The sequence below is a fragment of the Lissotriton vulgaris genome, chromosome 7, assembly GCF_964263255.1.
Source record: "Lissotriton vulgaris chromosome 7, aLisVul1.2, whole genome shotgun sequence".
Classification (NCBI taxonomy): Eukaryota; Metazoa; Chordata; class Amphibia; order Caudata; family Salamandridae; genus Lissotriton; species Lissotriton vulgaris.
The window spans coordinates 1,161,665,053-1,161,683,891 of record NC_141695.1 but is presented as its reverse complement, the minus strand read 5'-3'; the positions used below and the strand labels follow the sequence as shown (position 1 = coordinate 1,161,683,891).

Here is an 18,839-nt window from a genome sequence, read left to right as displayed (position 1 = left end):
TAAGACATGTTGCGGTCTTTGTTTTAAAGTCTTGTTCCAAGTACTTGTTTAATTAATTGCCATCCTTTCGTTGTCTGTTCCATTTCCATCCCCCCACCTCTTCAGAGTTGTAGCACTTTGTGAAGAGGCAGGTACTATCTCACTATATGTTCGAGGCATGTGGGCTGCTGAATTCATATCTTGTGCCTAGATCGCCGCCTAGTGTTGGGTCTGGATGATTGCACTTGTTGTCTTGGAAGAGTTTTCGAAGTATCACGAGATAGGTGACTCCTCCCTTGGACTACAGTGCGCATGGGCATCCTCTCCACCCTTAGATTGTTTTTTTCCGCCATTGGGTTTGAATGCAAACTCCTATACTCCAACTTCGGAAGCGAAACAACACTTTTCTAAGGGCCAAAAGGCCTTCGGTTCGACGGTATTGTTCTCGATCGGTACCTTCTCTACTCGATCCAGCCTTCCATCTCCAAGCGGTCGTCGACGCGGGCCGTTGGGCCTTTTCGACGCCACGTGAGCTGACCGTCTATGGAAAGAATCCCATTTAAAAGGTGCCCGCAATGCCACGCCAAGTTCCCACATACTGATAAGCACTCAGTATGCAACAAGTGCCTTTCCCCAGACCCTAAAGAGGAAAGCTGTCCAGCCTGTGCACAGTTTCGATCCAAGAAAACTTTTCGGAACCGACGTGTTGTCAGGCAAGAAATGCAGCGACAGGCACCAGAACCGGACAACATCTTCGATGACGACCAGGAACTACAAGAGGCGCCGGATTCGGACCTAGAGATCGTCACGGTAGAGGACTACTTGGACTCCGACGACGAGATCCCGCCGGGGCAAATCGTGAGTACCCTGCCCCTGACACCATTTACCCCAATAACAACGGCTCCGGTCAAGGCATCACCAAAAGGCCTTAGCCAAGATCATAAAGTTTCGACTGCTCCACCATCCGGCTCGGCTCCGAAACCTTCAGAAACCCCAGGGCCCAGTAACACCGTCCAGAAGAAGGTTCCAGAGCCAAAGAAGGTCGCCGACCGGAAGGGCGTCGATCTGAAAGCCGCCGTACAGCCAAAGAGCGTCGAGCTGAAACACGTTGTCGACCCGAACAAGGCCACACAACCCAAGGGTGCTGAACCAAAGAAGGTCGCCGACCCGAACAAGCACTCTGCACCGAAAAGCGTCGACCCAACAAAAGGCGCCGTACCGAAGCACGCGTCCAAGCCAGAGCGTACTCTCGGACCGAAAACACCGGATCCGAAGACGCCAGTCGATCCGAAAAAGACAATCTACTCCGGGAAAGACGCTCAGCCAAAAAAACTAAAGACTCCAGTCGATTCCAACAAAACATCGACTCGGGAGATAACACTTCTCCGAAAAAGCCTACGGAGCACAAAAAACGTGTCGACCCGAAAGACAGTCGACCCGAAAGACAGTCGACCCGAAAGACAGTCGACCCGAAAAAGGCCCTGAGCCAAGAAAGCTGGTTCCTAAACCTAAAGTCGCCTACACACCAAAGCCTAAGGCTCAACCCAGGACTGTTGAGGAAGAACTCTTCCACCCAGACCCCTCAGACGACCAAGGAAACATTTTTATTGACCCACAGACTGGCAAAGTTACCATCCTGCATCGGAAAAAGAGGCCTTTGGACTTTCTACCTCAGTCCCCCATTCCAATGAAGAAAAAGGACTTTGGGGCTTCTCCTTCTAGACCCTTCACTCCTTTTCAACCTATCATGCCTACTAATCCTTTTAATCCATACATTCCTTATTCTCCCTCTCATCACGGGGATAATGAAGGTGACACAGGGGATGAGCCACAGCCTGAATATGACTTATCACAGGAACCTGACCCTCAGGAACCATGGGAAGAGCCAACTGACCCTTATAACACCCATCCCATCTCTGACGTCCTCTTACCCTACTCAACCGTCTCCTACTGACGACACAGTAGTTTTTAATCAGCTCATAGATAGGGCTGCACAGTTCCACAACGTGGATATGCATAATGACCCTGTTGAAGAGGACTTCTTGTTTGACACCTTCCCTACATCAGAAAAAAGTGTCAAGACACTTCCCATGTTAAAGGGAGTTCTGAAACATGCACCTGACATGTTTAAGGGCACAGCCAGGGCACGGGTAATCAACCCCAGAATAGAGAAAAAGTATAGGGCGGCCCCTACAGACCCTACTTACATCAAAGGGCAGTTACCACTTGATTCTCTGGTAGTGGCCAATGCACGTAAAAGGGCCAACTCCCAAACAAGCGGGAAGCACCTCCTGTAGTGTAGTTCCTATTTTCCCTATAGGCCCTGTGCACTGGAATAACATAAACAGCAGTTTGGACGTAGAAGTGCGGTCTTCCAGGTCTCTACTGACTATGCTAAACTTAATTGGGTTTGTACCAACTAGCTCAGAGGTCACTGGAAAGTATCTTGACTGAATAGGAAGTGATCAGCTCCCCTGGTTCAGACAAGAAGGGATTCAGTTTTCCAACAACCGCATAAACATGACAACTTTGCTCCTTAGAATAAGAGTCAATCTCTAGAGTCGTGTGAAACAATAGACAGTTATTTTTCTCAGTCAGTTGTGCAGATTACTTTCACTAAGATGCAGAGAATAGAGAGACGGGTGTTTTCAATAAAAGGTATTATTTATTGAACAGTCTTTCTTCTCATGCAAGAGAAATGAATTGCCACAATTGCAAGACTTGTTATTATAAAAAGTGCGTACAGTAAAAGGAGGATTGCGAAATAATACTGGAAAAGCATTGATATGGTTTCTTAGCCATACAATGGTTAAAATGAATAAAATATATACATTCATATATACATTTAGCTAACGTGCTCAACTGGTGCTTCTAACTACGCCTACCCCAGTGTACCTGACCTAAGCCTAATACTTGGGAGGGAGTAAGTAAGTAGCAGTTTAAGTTAAGTTGGTTTTGCCAAGGTTTGCTTCAAAAATTCTCTCTAAGGGTTTAGTCAACACCATACTTCTGGAATAGAATGTTGGAGGTCTTGTATTTCCTTTCAGGACTCGATATCCCAGTCACTCGCAAGAGTAGGCTGGAAAAGCCGGAGCTGGATTTTCTCTGCAAGAGAAAAGACAGCGTCTCTCTCAGCGCGTTAAGGAGGAGGAGGGGCAGAGTCCGTGGGCTGCTTGCATCTGCTGGGCTCTGCAAGGGACAGCTGTTCTGCTCCTGTATTCACCACACCATCGTCATCGTCGTCGCACTTGCTTAAGGCAACGTTGGTAATATTTATACCTGAAAGGTGCCTTGTTTGACGTAAGTTTTTGGACATAAGACGTCAATAAAGATGTCACTAGGAAGTGATCGTCCTTTCAGTGCTCATCAGAGTTCTATTACTAATCAAAACATAGCAAGCGGGGCTTTCCCAGGTTGCTGAGTTTCATCTTGTTGAAGAACTCTGAGTGTAATCTAGGAATCTAAGATAGTGGCTTCTGCTGTGTCATCTACTGTAATGAGCTGCAGAGGCGAGTTTCAGAAATATGGCTGAAAATATGGCTCTGATCGTTTATGCCATTATGGGGGTATGAATGGATTATAGCCGTATAGGGGCATAAGGTCACAGTATAGATCGGGGTCCTAGATTAGAACACGACACTCCCCCAGACAAAGAGTCAAAGATACTAGCGGCACAAGCCTCCAACTCGTGGAGGATAGCTAATACACAAGCTCTACTGGCTCGGTATGACAGGGCGCATTACGACCAGCTGGAGCCCCTAATGCAACACCTACCTGAGCCTTTCAAAGCACAAGCCCAAGATCTCATACAGGAGGGAAAATTCATAACAAACGCCTCCATCAAATGTGCGCTTGACGCAGCAGACACAGCAGCTAGGTCCATCAACACTAGCGTTCTCCTCCGCAGACATGCGTGGCTGCGTATTTCTGGTTTTAAAAATGAGGTACAGTCCACTATCCTTAATAAACCTGTTTACCAGGACTTTCTGTTTGGCCCTGCTGTCGACACCATTTTGGATAAAATGAAAAAGGACACAGAGATAGCAAAATCTATGAGGGCATTGCAATTTCAGCAACAAAGGGGCTCCTTTCCTCGCTCCTCATATAGGGCAAACACACGAGGACATGCCTCACAAACAACGACCTCATACAAAGGTAACGCACAAAGCTCCTTTGCTAAAAACACCAACAGAGGAGGCTACAGAGGTAACAATACCAAGGGAAGAGGACGTGGAGGCAATAACACCAGAGCCTCCACTGCCTCAAAACAGTGACTCTATCACACTATCTCCAGACCACATAACACCGGTCGGAGGCAGACTACAACAGTTCCTACCTGTCTGGAACACAATTACCACAGACAGGTGGGTGAGAGAAATTATCCAGTCTGGCTACTGCCTAGAACTGGCTTTCATACCACCAAACATACCACCAAGACATCGTCCAATGTCCAGAGAACACATCACCCTATTACTACAAGAGGTGAATTGCATGCTAGAAAAGGGGGCCTTAGAGCAAGTCCCTTTCCAACAGCAAGAGAAGGGAGTGTACTCCCTATATTTCCTTATTCCCAAGAAGGACGGCTCTCTCAGGCCAATACTGGACCTCAGACCCCTAAATCAATACATACTGTCGGAGCACTTTCATATGATCACATTACAAGTGCTCCCGTTGCTACAACAGGGGGATTTCCTAGCAACACTGGACCTCAAAGATGCGTATTTCCACATACCCATCCATCCTGCCCAACAGAAAATACCTCGGGTTCACAATAGGTCAACACAACCAATTCAAGGTTTTGCCCTTCGGGGTTACCACGGCTCCAAGAGTGTTTACAAAATGCTTAGCGACCGTGGCAGCACATCTCAGGAGGCAGCACATCCATGTGTACCCTTACCTGGACGATTGGCTTATACAAGCAAAATCGTACCAACAATGTGCAGAACACACGTCTCAAACAATCCAGCTGTTACACAGCTTGGGGTTCTCAATCAACTACACAAAATCACATCTGCAACCGTCCCACATACAGCAGTACCTGGGAGCCACCATAAACACCTCGGTGGCAAAGGCGTATCCAAACTCAACAATGATAGCCAGTATGCAGACACTCATTTGAAAATTCCAGCCACAACACTCTCTCCCAGCTCAAGTCTTTATGCAGTTTTTAGGCATGATGGCCTCTTGCATATTCATTGTCCCCCATACCAGACTGCAAATGCGCCCATTACAGGAATGCCTAGCACGGCAATGGAACCAGGCTCAAGGACAACTAAAAGACCTAGTGTTGGTAGACAGTCGCACTCACAACTCTCTGAAGTGGTGGAACACACAAAACCTTTCCAAGGGGCTCCTGTTCCAAGAGCCGGTTCCACAACTAGTACTAACAGCGGACGCATCACTGAAAGGCTGGGGAGCCCATCTCCTTCAATACACGGTACAGGGTCTCTGGACAAACAAGCAGAAAAGGCTGAATATCAACCAACTAGAGTTGCTAGCTATATTCCTAGACCTGAAAGCATTTCAGAAATACTTGCACAGCAAGACGGTGTTGATCCGGACGGACAACATGACCGCAATGTAGTATATCCAGAAACAGGGGGAAACGCACTCCCCACAGCTGTCCCATCTGGCACAGAGCATCTGGAAGTGGGCGTTTCAAAAAACATTTTTCTCCTAGCAGAACACCTTCCGGGGAAGGACAACCAAGTTGCCAACCTGCTCAGCAGGCACAGCCAGCAATTACACGAATAGGAGATTCACCCCAGGTCCTCCAACCATTCTTCGAGGAGTAGGGTCACCCAGAAATAGACCTGTTCGCCACAAAAGAAAACTCAAAATGCCAATACTTTGCCGCCAGGTTCACACATCCATTGTCACAGGGCAATGCGATATGGATGAACTGGTCAGGCGAGACAACCTTGGTACACAACGTTCCTAGAACTCAGTAGTTCCTCATCAAAGACTGCACCTTGCGTCTCATCTTCTAACTCAGAACTATGGAGAAATCAGACACCCAGATCCCAACCAAATGAACCTAGTGATCTGGCTCCTGAGGTCTTGGAGTTTGGATATCTTAACTTGCCCCCAGATTGCATGAATATCATTAAGGAGGCAAGAAGACCAACCACACGAGCGTGCTATGCAGCTAAATGGAAAAGATTTGTTATTCACTGCAACAATAACCAAATCAATCCATTAGACGCAACAATACAAAACATTATATGTTACCTGCTGCACCTACAAAGATGTAACTTCGCATACTCTTCAATACGGCTACACCTTGCTGCCATTGCAGCATACCTTCAAAACAGACAACACCTTTCACTGTTTAGGATACCAGCAATCAAAGCTTTCATGGAGGGTCTAAAAAGGGTGATTCCTCCTAGGCACCCCCCTTCCCCAGTCTGGAATTTCAATATAGTACTTACCAGACTCATGGGCCCTCCTTTCGAACCTTTACATTCTTGCGAAATACAATTCCTAACGTGGAAAGTTGCTTTTCTAGTGGCCATCACCTCACTCAGAAGAGTGAGTGAATTACAAGCGCTTACAATTCAAGAACCTTTCATACAGGTACACGCCAACAGGGTGGTTCTTTGAACAAACCCTAAATTCATGCCTACGTTTTTATCCAATTTCCATATCAACCAATCAATAGAACTGCCAGTGTTCTTTCAAAATCCACAGTCAGTAGCTGAGAGAGCACTGCACACACTAGACATAAAGAGAGCTCTACTTTACTATGTGGACAGAACTAAATCCTTTCGTAAAACAAAGCAACTGTTTTTTGCACTTGCACCACAGCACAAGGGGAATCCAATTTCAAAATCAGGAATAGCCAAATGCATTCAGATATGCTATCAAAAGGCAAAACGCACTTTAACCGTCCCCCTAAGAGCACACTCCACTAGGAAAATGGGGGCATCCATGGCTTTCCTAGGAAATATTCCTCTTGAAGACATCTGTAAGGCAGCCACATGGTCCACCATACACACTTTCACAAAACATTACTGTGTAGATGTACAAACAAAACAGCAAGCTGCTGTAGGCCAGCCTGTCCTCAAAACTCTTTTTCAAATTGCTGCAGCTGGCACAGGTAGCCACCGCTAGAGGAGATACTGCTATACAGTCTATGCACAAGATATGAATTCAGCAGCCCACATGCCTCGAACGGAATATGCTACTTACCAGTATGCATCTGTTCTTGGCATGTAGGGCTGCTGACATTCATATCGCCTGCCCTCCTCCCCAGTGCCTGTAGCAGCTGCAGCATTCTCTCTGGCATGGCAATCTCTTACTTTGCTATCTCCATTCCTGCCACAATGGCGAAAAACAATCTGAGGATGGAGAGGATGCCCATGCGCACTGTAGTCCAAGGGAGGAGTCACCTATCTTGTGATACTGCGAAAACTCTTCCAAGACAACAAGTGCAATCATCCGAACCCAACACTAGGCGGCGATCTATGCGCAAGATATGAATGTCAGCAGCCCTACATGCCAAAAATAGATGCATACTGGTAAGTAGCATATTCCTTCCTTGACAAGCTGAGCCTAACTGGCTGTAAGGGGCAAAACTATACCAGACTGGCCTGAAAGGTCTCAGGGAATCCACAGCTGAACTATTAAATGGGGGTGGTATCAGATTTTTGAACTACGTACTTGATTTTTGACTGGATAAGATTTGAACATTCTGATGGTGCTACGGTCCTGTTACTAAAAACTGTTAAAAAGATACCTCCATCTCCCGCTCTGGCCCTGTTGGTAAGAGAAAGGAAAAACAAGCAGTCTCAGCGGGAGTGGTTTTGTTATACCAAAATGATTTACACTGCCTTTGGTTTTTGTGAACATTTATCAAACCTTTGCTGTTTCAATGTTCTGTATTAATGTCTGGCAATGCTAGAAGAAAGGTCCACTATTGTGTTGTTCAGAAATAATTGTATGTTCGAGACATGTGTTCTATAGATACACATGCTTTGCATACCTTTGCCATCTAGTGTTGGGTCCGGATGTTTGCAAGTTTTTTTTTCTTTGAAGAAGTCTTCCGAGTCGTGAGGTTAGATCACCCCTCTGCTTGGTAACAGTGTGCATGAGCATTGACTCCATTGTTTGTTTTCTTTCTGCCATTGGGTTTGTATGTGTATTGCAGTGCTACAGTTCGAGACCTTTTTTCTGGATCCTTTTGTTGTACAATCCACTCTACGATCATCTGTATTGTTTCAAACGTGTTTTCCATCCCTCGCATATTGAAATTTGCAAGACTGCACACATCGGGTCGAAACACCCCAACCGCGGCCTTCGGGCCTAGCCCGTCCGGGTTACCTTCTACTTGATACCAACTTCGTTGAAATCTACTTAAGGAACAGACTCCTTTTCAATTCTGCTCTTGGTGCCACTCTAAGAACCTCCGCACCGACCTTCACAAAGAAGACTGTGATGCTGGCGGGTAATTTTGATCTAAAAAGACCTTGCGAGACCATCCGGCTCGACATAGAGACAGGCAGAGGCAGAGCACAGAAGACACTCCCCAATATATCAGGAAGATATTGAGCAATAACAAGAAGACATGGAAGTCGGCTGCCGAAAAGGAGGAGGCCTTGTCAATTTAAAAGTCCACCTCCGAACTTGAAATCAATCTTGAGTTCCATGATTCCCAGCTGGTCAAGATGCCATGATTACCCAACCCCCTTTGCCCACACCAAAACCTACTTCAATTAAACAAAAGGCTTCTAGGCCACCACTACTGTCTTGCAATGGTAGGCACAGAGACTCTGCTTCGAACCCCCCTCCCTCGAGTTCAGACCCGAAAGCACAAATAGAGCCTTCCAGCTCTGCCTGAGCCGAGACTGCTCCCCTTCCATACCGAAAGAGCAGACCACTGTGGTTCTGAACAGTTCTGCACCTAAACATAAATCTGCTTTTCCAGCACTTCTGAAGCCCATTCTACAAACCACGCTAAAAAGACTTGATCTAAAACAAAAGAAAATACATATTCATCCAGAGACTGAATTCATTATAACTAAACCCCTCCCCTGCTGATGACGGAGCGGTTCCGTCATCAGCAGGGGAGGGGTTAATAATGCTTAATCAATAAATATAGACAAAGTCGTTGCTATATTTGAAAATGACATGCCCAGCCGGGCAGAGGTCTTGGTATTTACTTTTCAGTCAATGTAAAACATGAATAACACACAATATACAAGACGGGGCACAAGCTGTACCCAGGCAATCACACAAGAAATATCAGGATAGGAAACAATTAAAGGGAACAAACAAAAGGGCTTAGGCAAGAGCTTAACGTTCTGTAAACTTGTTAATCGCACAGTTTTGATTATAAAACAGAACAATATTGACACCTTCACACTTTTAAAGGGCAAATAAAACATTCCATGTGTGTAAGGTGCTCATAGTGGTCAACGGCGTTTAGATCAGTTTACCATATTCTACGGATCTCATCAGGACATTTAATGTATGCCTAATAGTAAAGCAGCCTCCTTTGCCAAGAGGGAGCCAAGGGGTTCAAGGCTTATTGTGTACCCGGCCACAGGAAAATCCGGGCGGGCTGTTGCTGTGACCTGTTGGGGTCACCTTGGATTCGATTCCGGTTAGCAATGTGCTTGTGTAAGACTGAAGAAGGGCCAAGGTTTGGCCAGTCAAAGAATGTCAGGCGGACCACACTCGGGAATCTAGGAATGTTCAAGATAGTCCGGTACGATAACCGATAGTAAAGATGCCGACCCAGATGACCCTTTTCCCTACCCAACAGGTTCACCAGACTGGGAGTATCAAAACCCACAGGATATACCAGATATTCCTGATCCACATACATACCCATCTAAACCTTCTGCTCCAGAAGACAATATTGGATATGGGCACTTAATTAATAGGGCTGCCATCTATCACAATGCCACCATGCATTCAGATGAGGCAGAAGAGAACTTTTTACTAGACACTTTTGAACAATCCCAAAAATCTGTGCAAATACTGCCAATGATTAAAGGAGTCATTAAACTTGCTCCAGAAGTGTTTAAAGATCCTGTACGAGCTAGAATCATAAACCCAAGTATAGAGAAAAAGTACAGAGCAGCTTCTGGGGATCCTGCTTACATTAAAGGACATCTACCCTTAGACTCCCTAGTAGTTTCAAACGCTAGGAAGAGATCAAATTCACAAACATCAGGCGAAGCACCACCTCCTGATAAAGAATCAAAGATCATAGATGCCTCAGGGAAAAGAATAACTGCCCAAGCTAGCAATGCATGGCGCATTGCTAACACACAGGCCCTCCTCACAAGATACGACAGGGCTCACTATGATCAGCTAGAGAAGCTCTTACAACATCTACCTGACCTATATAAGGCACAAGCAGATGACCTCATACAAGAGGGTAAGCTTATATCTAATGCCTCCATTGAATGTGCAATAGAGGTAGCAGACACTGCATCCAGAGCAATAAACACCAGTGTCCTCCTTGGACGTCGCGCGTGGCTACGCGCATTTCAGGATTTAAGCAAGAGGTACAGACTTCTATCTTAAGTCAACCATTCAACCAACAACAATTGTTTGGTCCAGACGTAGACACAGCTCTTGAAAAAAATGATAAAAGACACTGACACAGCCAAGTCTATGGGAGCTCTGCAGTCCACCCAAGCAAGAGGCTCCTTTCGTAGCTCATTCTACAGAGGAGGCTCCAAATAAGCTGGAGCAGACAATTCGGCTTTCTTTAAAACAATTACACAAGCATCCTCTAATAAAGGATACTTTAGAGGGGTATACAGAGGTAATAACAATAAGGGAAGAGGTCGAGGTAACAACAACAACAATCGATCCTCTTCCACCCCTTAACAGTGACTCCCTTCAGCTCCCCCAACAGCATACCACTCCAGTAGGGGGGAGATTAACACAGTTCCTACCTGTCTGGAATTCCATCACAACAGACAAGTGGGTAAGACAGATTATCCAGTATGGTTACTGCCTAGAGCTTACAGCTACCCCCCCAAATATACCACCCAAACAGCGTCCAATGTCCACAGAATATCTAACGTTGCTCCAACAAGAGGTCCTCTCATTGCTGCAAAAAGATGCAATAGAGATAGTTCAATTGCGACATCAAGGAACAGGGGTCTCATCACTCTACTTCCTAATACCCAAAAAGGATGGGAGACTAAGACCAGTTCTAGATTTAAGGCCTCTCAATCTGTATATACACTCAGATCATTTTCACATGGTCACTTTACAACAAGTGCTCCCATTATTGCAACAAGGCGATTTCCTCACTACACTAGACCTCAAAGACGCCTACTTTCACATTCCTATACATCCTTCTCACCGGAAGTATCTCGGGTTTGTGCTAGAAGGACAACACTATCAATTCAAAGTCCTTCCATTCGGGGTCACAACTGCACCAAGAGTGTTCACAAAGTGCCTAGCAGTAGTAGCAGCACATCTCAGAAGACAACATATCCATGTCTTCCCATACTTAGTCGATTTGCTCATAAAGGCCAAGTCATTCAACCAGTGTGTTCAACACACATCTCACACAATTCGATCACTGCACATCTTGGGGTTTACAATAAACCACACCAAGTCACTTCTACAGCCCTCTCATGTACATCAATACCTAGGGGCTACCATAAACACCAATACAGCTTTAGCTTATCCCAGTCCAGCCAGAATACAGAGCATTTAAGCCTTACTCACAAGGTTTCAAACCAACACTCTCTCCCAGCCAGAGTGTTCATGCAATTAATAGGCATAATGGCAACTTGCATTTTTATTGTACCATATGCAAGACTGCAGATGCGCCATTGCAGGAATGTCTAGCACATCAGTGGAATCGGGCACAAGGACAACTAACCGACCTGGTGTTGGTGGACAGCCGCACACATCGCTCTCTGCAGTGGTGGAACACCAAAAATGTGTCCAGAGGGCGGCCGTTCCTCGAACCTGTTCCACAGAAAGTACTGACAACAGACGCATCCCTCACAGGATGGGGAGCACATCTGTTCCACCACACAACTCAGGGAGGATGGACCGCTCAACAAAAGGTGCTCCACATCAATCACCTAGAGTTGCTGGCGATTTTCCTGGCACTAAAGTCCTTCCAAGTACACATAGAGAACAAAACTGTCTTAATCAGGACAGACAACCTGACAGCCATGCACTACATACAGAAACCAGGAGGCACACATTCCCTGCAACTGTCCCAGCTTGCACAAAACATTTGGAGATGGGCCATTCCACAAAAGATATATCTGCTTGCAGAACACCTTCCAGGAGTTCACAATCCGATAGCCGACCTGTTAAGTCGACAGACAACAGATTCACGAATGGGAACTACATCTGCAAGTTCTTCAACCATTCTTTCACAAGTGAGGTCATCCAGACATAGACCTGTTTTCCACACACAAAAATGCCAAATGCTTAACCTTCGCCGCCAGGTTTCCACACCCGTTGTCCAAGGGCAATGCAATATGGATGAACTGGTCAGACAGATTTGCGTACACTTTTCCGCCAACCCCACTAATACCACTAGTGGTACGCAAGCTCAGACAACAGTCTCTCTAACTGATCTTGGTAGCTCCCACATGGGCATGCAACAGTGGTTCACCACACTGCTAGAACTCTCTCTAGTTCCACACCAAAAACTGTCTGACACCATCCATGCTAACGCAGAACCATGGATCTAGGTCAACTGAATCTGGCGATGTGGCTTCTGAAGTCTTAGAGTTTGGTTACCTTAACCTGCCACCAGATTGTATTACTATCATTAAAGAAGCCAGAAGACCTACTACTAGAGCTTGCTATGCTGCTAAATGGAAAAGATTTGCCATTTACTGCAATAATAATCAAATTGATCCTTCAGATGCTTCCATCCAAAATATTATCTGATACCTTTTCCAATTACAAAGATGTAATCTAGCTTATTCATCTATACGCTTACATCTTGCAGCCATTGCTGCTTATCTACAAAACAGACAACATATGTCATTGTTTAGAGTACTAGCAATAAAAACTTTTATGGACGGATTAAAAATAATTATTCCTCCTAGGTTACCACCCTCACCAGTGTGGAACCTAAACGTTGTTCTTACAAGGCTCATGGAACCCCCTTTTGAAGCTTTACACAAATGTGAATTACAATTTCTCACATGGAAAACAGCTTTCCTCATTGCTATTACCTCTCTTAGAAGAGTTAGTGAGATTCAAGTTTTCACTATACAAGAACCATTCTTACAATTAGACCTTAACAAGGTGGTTCTAAAAACTAATCCTAAATTCCTTCCTAAAGTAATTACTCCTTTTCATCAAAACCAATCTGTTGAGTTACCGGTGTTTTTTCAAAACCCAGAATCTGTAGCAGAGAGCTTTACACATACTAGATGTCAAAAGAGCTCTTCTCTATTAGATCGATAGGGCCAAGTCCTTTCGCAAAACAAAGCAACTATTTGTAGCTTTCTCTCCACCACATAAAGGCAACCCCATTTCTAAATCAGGAATTGCAAGGTGAATTGTTAAATGTATACAAATATGCTACCACAAAGCAAAACGCACATTAACCGTTCCTCCTAGAGCGCACTCCACACGCAAACTAGAAGCCTCCATGGCTTTCTTAGGAAACATTACCCTAGAAGACATCTGCAAGGCAGCAACATGGTTTACAACACACACCTTCACTAAACACTATTGTGTTGATGTGCAAGCCAAGCAGCAGGCTGCAGTAGGCTAAGCTGTCCATAAAACTCTCTTTCAAACTACTGCAACAGACCCAGGTGACCAACGCTAGGGGAGACACTGCTGCACAATCGATGCAAAGTGTAGAATCTGCAGCTCATATGCCTAGAACGGAAAATGCTACTTACCAGTATGCATCTGTTCTTGGCATGTAGAGCTGCAGATTTCTACACGGCCTCCCGCCTCCCGGGACCTGTATCTGTTCCAGTTTTATCTTAATTAGATGTACACACATGGACATCCTTTCTTTCTTTCTACTGACTCAATCATTTCCCTTCATGGCAAAAAACAATCTAAGGATGGAGCCAATGCCCTTGCGCACTATCATCCAAGGGAGGAGTCGCCTATCTTGTGACTACAAAGACTTCTTCCAAGACGACAACAACATGCAATCATCCGAGCCCATGGCGATATAATGCAAAGTGTAGAAATCTGCAGCTCTACATGCCAAGAACCGATGCATACTGGTAAGTAGCATTTTCCTTCTCTCCATAGGAATACATTGACTGTTTTTCCTTGAAAAAAATGTTTTACGTGTGGAGTGGATTTGTATGAAAACCTACAACTGTGCAAAACTGAATTTACTTATATTTTATCTAGGAAATGTCGCAGTTTGATATCTAGACTTATCACACTGATTAGAAAAAGTAACTTAAAAAGTAAGCTGAAAAGTAACTGAAGATAATCAGAAAAGTAATTTCGACATTTTTGACTTGCATGTATTTCAATTAACTGCATTTGAACCTGCATTCAATTGTAAAACACTCTATAGGATTTTGAAAAGCATTTTTTTCACTTACCTCTGCCAGGCTTGGCTTGGTTCTAGAAATAAAACAACTTAATATTTATATACAAACAAAATTGGCCTGAGTTCAGTATTTGAGTGTTTGACATTTGCTGATTGTGTATACAGCAAAAGCTTAAACTACCCTCTGATAAAGCATTACTGCTCGCCCACACTACCACAAATGGAGAGTAAAGCGCTATCTACTTTTACCTCTGCCTACCTTTGAGGTTCCACTGGACTCTTTGCACACTATACCTCATTTTGGTATAGTATATGCAGATCCTGCTTCCTATATAATATGATAATATGAAAGAGAGTTTCGCTGCTTAGAGCAGGGCATATTGAATCTCTTGTTCCTAAAGGTTTTTTTTTACGCTGATGAAATTTCCTTCTAAGTTCTTGCATGCTCTGTGCCGATTCTGGATAGAAAGCAATTGGCATTCCTGTTTGCTGGATTTCTTTCATCTCCCTTACCATTGTAAGGCTCTTGTCCCGGTCTCTGTAATTTATCTTTTTTGCGATGAAAGGGTATGCTGCGGCACCTGTTACAGGTCTAGGCGCCAGGGTGTGGTGGGCAAATTCAACACCAAATGTAAGTGAAATATTATCCCTGCCAAAATCTCCCACAAGCATTTGCTCAATGTAATCCACTTCTATGGGCCTCTGCGAGGCCCATAGAAGTGGATCCAGACTATATGGAAATTGCTTCTGCAGGACCTACACTTCTAAATCTCAACGCGTTTCTCTCACTTTCACTAGAGATGTCCCATTGCGTCTTTGATTGTGCAGTTCCATCCTCAATGTCTGAGATTCAATGCTCCGCCATGTCGAGAATGTTGCCTGTCCACCCTATCCTTCACATTGTTTAGTCAGCAGGTCTAAGAGGATATTTTTGGAGTCTATAGATGTCATTTTAAAGACGGTCCCTTTTACGTTCACTTCAAACCATGAGCCATCCTCTAGGTCTTCCGAGTTTGCTGCAGCCTGATGTTGTGCACCTTTCATAGACTCAAAGATGATGCTTTCCTGTTTAGTGTCTTTCTTACCCCTTATGCTTGGACCTTTCAGTAGTGTAGCAGCTGGTTTCCTCCTTGTATTGCCTCTGAAGGTTCTGCGACTACCTGCAGTATATCTTCTAAATTTGGTTTCACCGTTAGGTTAAACACGCATCTGATGATGTTCGCAAAAGTCCTTTGTGGAAATACCCCCTATACAGCACCAGAGTTTTGTATCCCCACTTTCTTAGATTCAGGCTTGCATAGATGGTGATGAGAGCAGTAGGCCATGTAGGTGCTGCAGCGATATCCTCCAGTGCTTCAGCAACAAAGCACCTTTCAAGGGACCATACAACTCCGACAGGAGGTCAAAGAACTCTTATAAAAAGAGCCATAGAAAAGGTCCCAGAAAGGGAAACTATTCAGCCTATGTTCTTGTGCCAAAGCAAGACCGGACCTTGAGGACAGTATTAGACCTTAGGTTCACAAACCAGTTTATCCGTACACAACACTTCAAGATGATAACACTTCAAGGAGTAATACCACTCCAAAGGAAGGGCGATTATATGGCCACCCCAACCTAAAGGACTCTTTTCTACATGTACCTGTAAACCAAAAACACAAAAAATACATCCGATTTGTACTGGACAATGCAGTACCAATTCTGTAGCAGTCCATCTAAGAAGACAACAAATCTATGTCTATACTAAGACGATTAGTTAGTAAAAGCACATTAAAATGAACGATGTCACAGGTACATACTAACAGTGATTTCCACACTGCAAAGCCTTGGTTTCACAGTAAATTACAAAGTCCTCACCACAACCGGAACAGGTAAAGGTGTTTCTAGGAGCAATGTTAAGTTGCAAGACAACAAGGATATCCGGTCAAGAGAAGAGCAGAGACAATTGCAAGCAGACTCTCGTTTACCTGAGAGGTCGGGCTCGGACAGTGAAGACTCTCTTGAAACTTATGGGCATGATGGCATCATGAATCCCATTCATAACACATGTGCGTCCCATCCAGGGATGATCTGCAATGAATAGTCACAAGCCGCTGGGAGGATCTAGTGGTTGTCATAGCAAAGGTAGAAAAGAAGATACAATGGTGGAATTCAGCAAGTGTGAACATGGGGAGATCTTTCAAGATACCAGCTCCCACAGTGACCAGAACAGTGGACGCATCCCACAAGGGTTGGGGAGTGTACACAGGCAACGTGAAGATAAGGGGACAATGGAACAGCCAGATGCATTGAAACACATCAATTACCTGGAGATGAAAATAGTATTCCTAGAAATAAGTGTTCAAACTGCACTGATCAAACGGTTTACACAACAACCATGTTCTATCTCCAAACTAGCCTAGGAAATATGGAGATGGATAATCCAAAGACAGATCACACTGCAGACAGTCCACTTGTTTCTTTTGAAACATAGAGTTAAATTAGATATATTTTGATTCCATGGGTGGAATTGAAAAGTATACACTCTACTGCCCTAGTCCTGAAGAGGCCAACAAGTAGAGTGGCTGAAACGCGTCGACAGACAATTTGAGACCCCATATAAAATCAAAATACAACACAGAATAAGTAGGGAGTACCTAAAATATAAAGGGGTCTGAATTAACAAAACCTTTAGATAACTCCAAGAATGGTGCTCTAATAAGGAAGGGAATGCACAATGTTTATAACTTGTGAGGTGCATCCCTATTTGCAATAAGGGCTAAGAGAGCAAGAAAGTACTATTACACTTGTGTATGTATAAATGTAAATAAGTGTATATATATATATATATATATATATATATATATATATATATATATATATATATATATATATTTTTGCATTCCAATAGCCTTAGCTTTTCAGGGTGCACTCAACAGTGCGTTACCTCAAGGGTCATTTGACATCTCTCGCCATCATCCGGGTAGTTACGTTCGCCTGACTCGTTTCTGTGGTCCAATTACCACTTCATCAGAGGCGTTCTCCTGCATTTCATTGAACTGCGCTTCTTTGACGCATGCTCATTTGTTGATTTTCATATGTGGGACTGACATGATTTTGAATTTAATCCACACAGCATGCTGGTCTCTGTAGTTCTTTGCGCTGCATTGTTTGTTCAATTAAAGCAGATCTTGGAGATAATGTTTTTTTCCTAATGTAGGATCCGATTTGTGAAAGCGAGTCATTTGATATACAACGCGCTGTGCTGACAGAATGGAGAAGTTCCTTTGTCTTAGCCGCTCGGTGTCTGAGCCGGTGCATCCTGCACGGGAAGGCACCCGTGTTTAACTTTTGCATTCCAATAGCCTTAGCTTTTCAGGGTGCACTCAACAGTGCGTTACCTCAAGGGTCATTTGACATCTCTCGCCATCATCCGGGTAGTTACGTTCGCCTGACGCGTTTCTGTGGTCCAATTACCACTTCATCAGAGGCGTTCTCCTGCATTTCATTGAACTGCGCTTCTTTGACGCATGCTCATTTGTTGATTTTCATATGTGGGACTGACATGATTTTGAATTTAATCCACACAGCATGCTGGTCTCTGTAGTTCTTTGCGCTGCATTGTTTGTTCAATTAAAGCAGATCTTGGAGATAATGTTTTTTTCCTAATGTAGGATCCGATTTGTGAAAGCGAGTCATTTGATATACAACGCGCTGTGCTGACAGAATGGAGAAGTTCCTTTGTCTTAGCCGCTCGGTGTCTGAGCCGGTGCATCCTGCACGGGAAGGCACCCGTGTTTAACTTTTGCATTCCAATAGCCTTAGCTTTTCAGGGTGCACTCAACAGTGCGTTACCTCAAGGGTCATTTGACATCTCTCGCCATCATCCGGGTAGTTACGTTCGCCTGACGCGTTTCTGTGGTCCAATTACCACTTCATCAGAGGCGTTCTCCTGCATTTCATTGAACTGCGCTTCTTTGACGCATGCTCATTTGTTGATTTTCATATGTGGGACTGACATGATTTTGAATGCAGGAGAACGCCTCTGATGAAGTGGTAATTGGACCACAGAAACGCGTCAGGCGAACGTAACTAACCGGATGATGGCGAGAGATGTCAAATGACCCTTGAGGTAACGCACTGTTGAGTGCACCCTGAAAAGCTAAGGCTATTGGAATGCAAAAATATATATATATATATATATATATATATATATATATATTGTATTAATGTATTTGTGTGTATATTTAGTTTGAAAATATGACTTTTTGTATAGAATGTATGGAATAAAATACAGTACAAAGTAACTTGAATTATAAACAGTAGTACACATATTGTTTGTTCATTGACTACGGAGATTGGAAATGTATGAGATTCACTGAGAATATTCATATCGACAAGA

At 44.2% G+C, this 18,839-nt stretch overlaps 1 protein-coding gene across 1 annotated transcript in view; it reads left to right on the top strand.

Annotated features, from left to right (window-relative positions):
- AFF4 (ALF transcription elongation factor 4) overlaps positions 1-18,839 on the top strand; it is a 798,699-nt gene that overhangs the window by 534,978 nt on the left and 244,882 nt on the right. The gene's annotated exons all lie outside the window — the stretch shown is intronic.